Here is a 7,500-nt window from a genome sequence, read left to right on the forward strand (position 1 = left end):
GGTGTCTTTATGCAGCTAACGACCTCAAACAGGTGCATCTGATTCAGGATGATACATGGAGTGCAGGTGGACTTCTAATGGGCAGACTAACAGGTCTTTCAGGGTCAGAATTCTAGATGATACACAGGTGTTCAAATACTTATTTGCAGCTGTATCACACAAATAAATTGTTACAAAATCATGCATTGTGATTTCTGGATTTTTCTTTTTAGTTTATCTCTCTCACAGTGGACATGCACCTACGATGAAAATTTCAGACCCCTCCATGATTTCTAAGTGGGAGAAATAGCAAAATAGCAGGGTGTTCAAATACTTATTTTCTTCACTGTATATTGAATGTGATTACATGAAATATACAGCTTTATTCCAACATTTCCCTCCTGTTTATCCAATTTACTCATTGTAGAACATCATTTGTTGATCACTTCACGAGGATTTTCGATCATAAAATCATACCACATGAGAAACGTTACACCCAGAGGAAAAATGTCACTTATAGTTGCCTGGATCTGGAAAAAGATCAGGAATGTTAAAAGATGTTTCATCGTCATGGTCAACACTATCCTTATTAATGTTAACACCATCTTCGTCGTCGTCATGTTCTGGAATAAGAGTGTAAAGCTCTTGAACATTTAACTGAAGGGGTGAAATAGCAGAAGATATCATCTGGGTGCAAATCCTGTGAATAATGGGGACACAAATACATCCACATACTGCCAGAATGCCGACAAAAACTGTCACTGCCAATGCAATTGTCATTAAAAGAGGCTTCCACTTACTGAAGAAATCAGCGAACCCAGACCACATAGAGGTATCAACACCTGAATGCTCTTTCATCTTCTTATTTAGGGACTGTAGTCCATCCAAGGCCCTGGTGAGGCTGCCATCTGCTGCTGTATTGTTCGGAATGAACGTGCAACACTTCTCACCAAAAAGGGCGCAGACATGTCCTTACAACTATCACGCCCATAAGTAAGATCGTATTGAAAATTATGATTGAGATGGTAAGTCTAGTCATAGTTTATCACCTTTTTACAGTGTGTTAAATGTATCCACGTGTTTCTTTCTGCTATCTTTAATGCTGTTGGTGTAGTCAGGAGTACTTGGTAAGGACCTTCCCACTTTGGTGAATGCCAATGTTTCTTCTTGATGCTTTTAATCAGAACCCAGTCTCCTGGTTCTACCAGTTGGTCATCCTGTGGAAACACGGACGTTTTGTTGTCTTCAATAAGTGATTCATTTTCACGTTTAATATTATGCAGTACTTTTCTCATATAGTCTGCTAGATTACTGTCATCGCTTGTTTCCCATTCGTTTTTAAAATAAGGTAATCTGTATGGTCTACCAAATATCATTTCATAAGGCGTTAATCCAGTCACACTTGTTATATTAATGTGTAATTTTACCAAGTCTAAACATTGTGTCCATGGTCTTTTTGTTTCTTCCATACATTTTTTCAGTCTATTTTTAATCGTTCCATTCATTCTTTCAACTAAACCTGCACTTTGTGGGTGATATGCACAGTGTCGTTTTAAATCTATATGGAATGCTTTCCCAATATTATCCAGTATTTGATTTACAAAATGTGATCCGTTATCGCTGTATATTCTTTCTGGTATGCCGTATCTAGGTATTATGTCTTTACATAATGCTTTGGCTACCGTTATTGCATCAGGATGTTTAGTCGGAAATATTTCAACCCATTTGGAAAATGAATCCATTATTACTAGACAGTATTTCTTTCCCTCACTTTGGTTTAGTTCTATGAAATCCATATGTATGTGTTGGAATGGATATTCTGGTTTTGGAAACTGTCCTCGTTTTGGTCTCATATTGCCTTGGCTATTGTGTTTAGCGCAAATTAAACATGCTCTACAAAAATTTTTTGAATAGGAAGTAAATCCGTAAGTTGTATAAACGGTATTTACTAATCCCACCATCCCCCCTGTTGAGACATGGGACTTCCCATGGCTCAATAACGCAGCCCATTTAAACAAATTTTTTGGTAGGATTGGTTTATGAACGGGTCAAAAATATATTCCGTCTAACATTTGTGCTCCCTTCCGGAGCCACATGTCCCTCTCTTGTTTAGGAGATTGTTGTTGCATTTCACGAAGCAAGTCACAACAAATCTGATCTTCCTGTTTCAAACCCTTTTCTTCGGCCTGTAGAACCTTGACTTCCCCTAAAGCCGCCTGTTTAGCTATTTTATCAGCGAATGCATTCCCTAAAGAAATGTCATCCGTTCCTGAGGTGTGCGCAGCACATTTGCATATAGCCAGTTTTTTGGGTAAGTGTACGGCATCTAATAATTCTGTTAACAGTTTGGCATGAGCAACAGGCTTCCCCACAGATGTAACCATTCCCCTGTTACTCCAGTATTGGGCGAATGTATGGGTAGTAGCATAAGCGTACTGACTATCAGTGTAAATCGTGACATTTTGATCCTTCATTAATTTACAAGCTTCCGTGAGAGCCGTAAGCTCAGCTGCCTGTGCAGAAAAACTTTGTGGCAAGGCACCTGCCCTTAGAACCGTATTGCGTGTAACCACAGCAAAACCTGTCCTCGTCTTCCCCAAGTCATCCTTGCGGGACGACCCATCAACAAACAAAATCTGACCCTCAAGCAAGGGTGTGTCCTGCAGATCAGGCCTACTTTTTGATGTTTGTTCAGTTAACGACTGACAATCATGAGGCATCCCATCTTCACAAGTTGGGATGAGTGTGGCTGGGTTTAATGCTGTGCACCTTTCTATTGTCAAATGGGGTTGTGACAACAGAATAGACATGCATGATAAATGCCTCGCAGGCGACAAAAATGTCATCTTGGTCTGTAGTAGCAAGGCAGAGACAGCATGTGGTACTTTCAACACTAAAGGGTGAAAGAGAACCACATGTGCGCTTGATGTCACTGCCAAGGAAGCCGCAACCACCGCTCTAACGCAATGTGGCATTGCGCGAGCAACAGCATCCAATTTAGTCGAATAGTATGCGACAGGGCGCAACTTGCTGCCGTGCATTTGAGTTAGGACAGATGTCATAAAGTCCCCCTTGCAATCAACCATTTGGATAAATGGTCTTGCATAATCAGGAAGCGCTAAAGCTGATGTACTAACTAAGGCTTGTTTTAGGTCACAAAAGGCCTTGTCCGCCTCGGGAGTCCATTTTAGCGTGTCTGTCATTTTGATTTCTTCAGCATACATTAAGGCCTGTAATGGCGCTGCTATTTCAGAGTAATTTGGTACCCACATCCTACAATAATTGGTGAGTCCTAAAAAGGACATCATTTGTTTTTTAGTCTGAGGTTTTGGAGCCTGAAGAATAGTAGTTTTTCTATCTTCCAAAATGGTTCTACCTCCTGCACTCAACTGATGACCTAGGTATTTTACTTTTTCTTTACAGAATTGCAATTTAGCTCTGCTAACCTTATGACCTTCTTCCGCCAAATGTCTTAAGGCTGCTAAGGTATCAACCTCACAGTCTTCTTTTGTTCTGGATGCGATTAGAATGTCGTCTACATACGTAAGTATTTGACTATTCCTAGGTGGGTTAAATGTTGATAAACTCGCGTCCATAGCCTGAGAGTAAATTGTCGGACTTTCGCAGTAACCCTGAGGTAATCTAGTATAGGTATACTTTTTGCCTTGAAAGGTGAACGCAAACCAAAACTGACTGTCTTTATGTACTGGTATGGAAAAGAACGCGTTGCTAACGTCAATTACAGTAAAGTATTTCGCATCTGGTGTTAAAGAATTCAACAGAGTATGCGGATCCGCTACACATGGTGCCCTCTGTATAACCGCATTGTTAACTGCTACCAAATCTTGCACCATACGCCATCCTGTTGAGGGTGGCGCTTTCTTAACCGGAAATATGGGTGTATTGCATGGCGAGTCAGCACACTCAATTATCACTCCTGCTGTTTTCAGATCATTTATGACTGGAATTATCCCTGCTTGCGCGTCAGGTTTTAGTGGGTATTGTTTAATGCGAGGCCTATGTTCCGTTTTAGGTCTAATTACTACAGATTGAGCTCCTTTGATCAAGCCTACATCAGCGGGTCCCTGGGACCACAATTTAGATGGAACCTGGTTAAGGAGTGCTTCCTCCGCTTCCGTAAAGTATATAAATCATTTCCGCTTCCCCGTCATGTGAGCTCCAGCCTTCACGTTAACAGTCCAGTACAATGTTTTCTTTAAAAGGTCTTCACTCTCACTAAACCAAGTGTTCCCACTCACTTGTGTCCAATCATGTGTCCGTTCCCCCCTAGTCGCTATCCTTCCCATATCTTTCCACTGCAACGTTTGGTTCTTACATATGGACACATGAGGCACAATATATTGTTTAAAAAGCTCATTTAGTTTGTCTGGAAGAGCGACGCTAGCTACAGCATTTCCGGTCCGGTCATAGTATAGGGACTCCAACACTATCCTAGCTGGTGTTTCTCTTTCTAATTTCTCCTGGTATTTTACATCTGGTCTGTCTGTGAAATACATAGTGACATGTAGGTTATCAGGTGATAAAACATCCTGCACAGTGTGTACTGCGAGCCTTGCCACCTTGGTCAGAGACGTTCCCACACAGGTGGGCAATGAGTCGCATACATCAAGGGAATAGTAATATTTTGGTATTCCTGCACCCTCAACAACATACACCGTCTCTGGACGTGTTCGAATGATAGTCAACCCCTCAGAAGTCGGAGATATAGTGAGCCCAAGCTCCACTAATGCATCTCTTCCTAACAGGTTGACTGGACAATCAGGTAAGTACAAGATTTGCATCTTACATGACTTACCATCAGGGTCCCTGAGCCACAATGGCTCAGTGTATCGTACATTACACACTGACCCCTGAGCTGCTCTTACCACTGCCACTTTTTGACTCATTCTCATACCTGGTACCTGTACATTGATGGTTGTTCTACACGCGCCAGTATCACAGAGGAACTTCACTGGAGTTCCGTTTATCGTCAAAGTCACTTCCGGTTTTACTTTTTCTGAGAAAAGTAAGTCCTGTAAGTTCAATATTTCATCTGAGTCTAGCACGGCATCTGCTCCTTCTGAGGCAAACTGAATCGGTTCCTCAGGTTGAGCATTTTGGTCCCGTGCTAGTCATGTTGATGTTGACTCTTTTGGGAAATAAGTGTTGGCACACTCCCGTATGAAGTGTCCAGGTTTCCCACATGACCAACAAACATTTGGTTCCCCAAAGTACGGCAATCTCCTCTGACCACCTCTTCCTTGTCCACCACGACCTCCACGACCTCTAAAGTGACCTCTTCCTCTTCCCCTGTTCACATTCTTTTGGTAGCATATCTCACTTTCTTCCACGTGGAAGGTATCCTGCACTTCCTTTTTTTGTTTACTTTTAGTCACTTTTTCAGCATGAGTAGCATGTGTTATGTACTCATCTAGACTTCCTGATGGTAGATTTATGTAATGTTTAGCCACCCACTGACTAATTTCTGTTTTGGCTCCTGCATGTAAGGCATTTTTTAATTGTTGTTTATAGGGCCCCGCTTCCTCATCACTATATGGTAACCCACTATTCGCCTTGAACACCTTTTCCAATCTGGTACGATAATCCTCAAAAGACTCGTCTGGCTTTTGTTTGCACCTACCTATTTCAGTGTAATTTGCCTTTTTACGGAATCTAGTGACAACCCTTTCTACAAGACCTTGTAATTGGTGCCGCAGCTGTATTGAATCAGGAGCAAATGGCACACCATTATCATGAGCTGGAGTATACCCTCCTTTAACATGAAACCAATCAGGTCCCAAGAGGGACATCCAGGCTTGCTGTACTTCTATCCCATTTAGATGATAAGACTGCCTTAAATGGTCCATTTGATTGATACACTCAACTATGTCTTCCCTGGGTGAGGGTATTCCCTCAAGTGCCTTTTTAACGTCATCCTTTGTCCAGGTTCTAAAAACCTTAATTGTTAATTCTTCACCTTTCTCCCCTGCCCTTGGATTTGGTAACTCAATAAGAGGACAAAGATCCTCGGGCAGAGGTGTGTCTTCTGGTAGACGAGATGTTCCTGGGGAGAACATGTTTTCTCTACCAGTTACCATTCTCTTTGTCCAATCACCCACAGTACCTTGTGATCTGGTGTAAGGCACATTCGGCGCAGTAGGGTGTAACATTCCTGCGCATGGGGGAGAATAAACCGGAGGTTTATTGTCTTCCTCTCTTGGTGGTTTTCTATTTAACATTTCTCTTGCCTCTCTGTACGGCCCTACATACTCATCATCCTCTTTTCTGTGAAACAACGCTGTTGTTTTATTTCGCTCCCCACATTCTTGTTCCTGTTTTTTATTTCCTTCCTGTTGCTGTCTTTCTTGTTCCTCTTTCTCTAGCTTAGCTTGCTTTGCTCGCTTTTCTCCTGCCTCTCTCTGTCCTGCTATTTTCATCCATACGTAAGTATGCTGAATACCTTCTTTGTTCATTTGTTTTTCCTTACAGTTCGTTTTGTTTCTGATTTTTTGCTGTAAGTCTTTTATTCCTGCCATAGAAAGTTTGCCGTTAAAATCATATTGTCTTATCCAATATGGTAACGGTTTTAGTGCTTCTGGATCTTGTTTTTCTACCACCATCCAATCTTTACATTCTAATTCGTCTATAGCTTTTTTTCGTTGTTTACTTTGTCCTTTTCCCATTTTACCAATTTAGTCCCAACTATGATGAGTGCTCCTAGGGAGTCCTAATAGTTGGGGATGTTCTTAGTGAGGTGGTGATCAATGCCTTATTGTGGTAATTGTCAAGCTTCTACCCCGGTGAGGGCGGACAATTCTTGCCTTTGCATCCACAACAAGTCACCACTTACAATCTCACTGTTTGTATGGAGTTCGAAACCTAGTGGTTATCTCACTCCCATTTACACTCTCATACACACTATACACACTGTCATGCACACACCTTTTAACGCGTTTTCCTTATGCCAGAGGACACCGCCGTCCTGACAGATTTTACTGTATCTTTCAACAGAGCGAGTCTATCCCTCTCGCGTAGACTTAACTGTATCTTTCAACAGAGCGATCAACAGAGCGAGTCTACCTTCGCGCGGACTTTAACTGGACTTTGTACCTGATAGAGTCTAGAATTGTCAGGGTTTTATACCTTATCGCCTAACTCTCTCCCCTTGAATACCTTATCGCCTAACTCTCTCCCCTTGAATACCGGTATTTTATTTCACTTCACACATTCCTTTTTAAGTGAAATATGTACTCACTCACGCCTCTGCGATCCTGGATCTCCGTCAACCGTCGGATCCCAGCCCGAGAGGGAGGAACCAGTCCCGGAAAGGGTGATGAGTGCTGTGGCCACAGACTTGCCTGGACCTCACTCCCACGCTGGAATCCTCAGGTCTATTGGAATCCGGCTCGAAGGACCAATTTAATGTTAGGGTTAAACCCAAAACATTATTACCAACTGTGAAAAAAGACACAAAGACGTGAGTATTAAACTTGCAAGGAGAGTGGATCAGAGACTGTTCAG

The 7,500-nt window shown here is 42.1% G+C and overlaps 1 protein-coding gene across 1 annotated transcript in view; it reads left to right on the forward strand.

Moving 5' to 3' along the window:
• Positions 1-7,500, forward strand: part of LOC144895238 (uncharacterized) — a 110,276-nt gene that overhangs the window by 90,464 nt on the left and 12,312 nt on the right. The window lies entirely within an intron of this gene.

This window comes from Doryrhamphus excisus, unplaced genomic scaffold, assembly GCF_037039965.1.
Source record: "Doryrhamphus excisus strain RoL-2023G ecotype Guam unplaced genomic scaffold, RoL_Dexc_Guam_v1.1 HiC_scaffold_24, whole genome shotgun sequence".
Taxonomy (NCBI): domain Eukaryota; kingdom Metazoa; phylum Chordata; class Actinopteri; order Syngnathiformes; family Syngnathidae; genus Doryrhamphus; species Doryrhamphus excisus.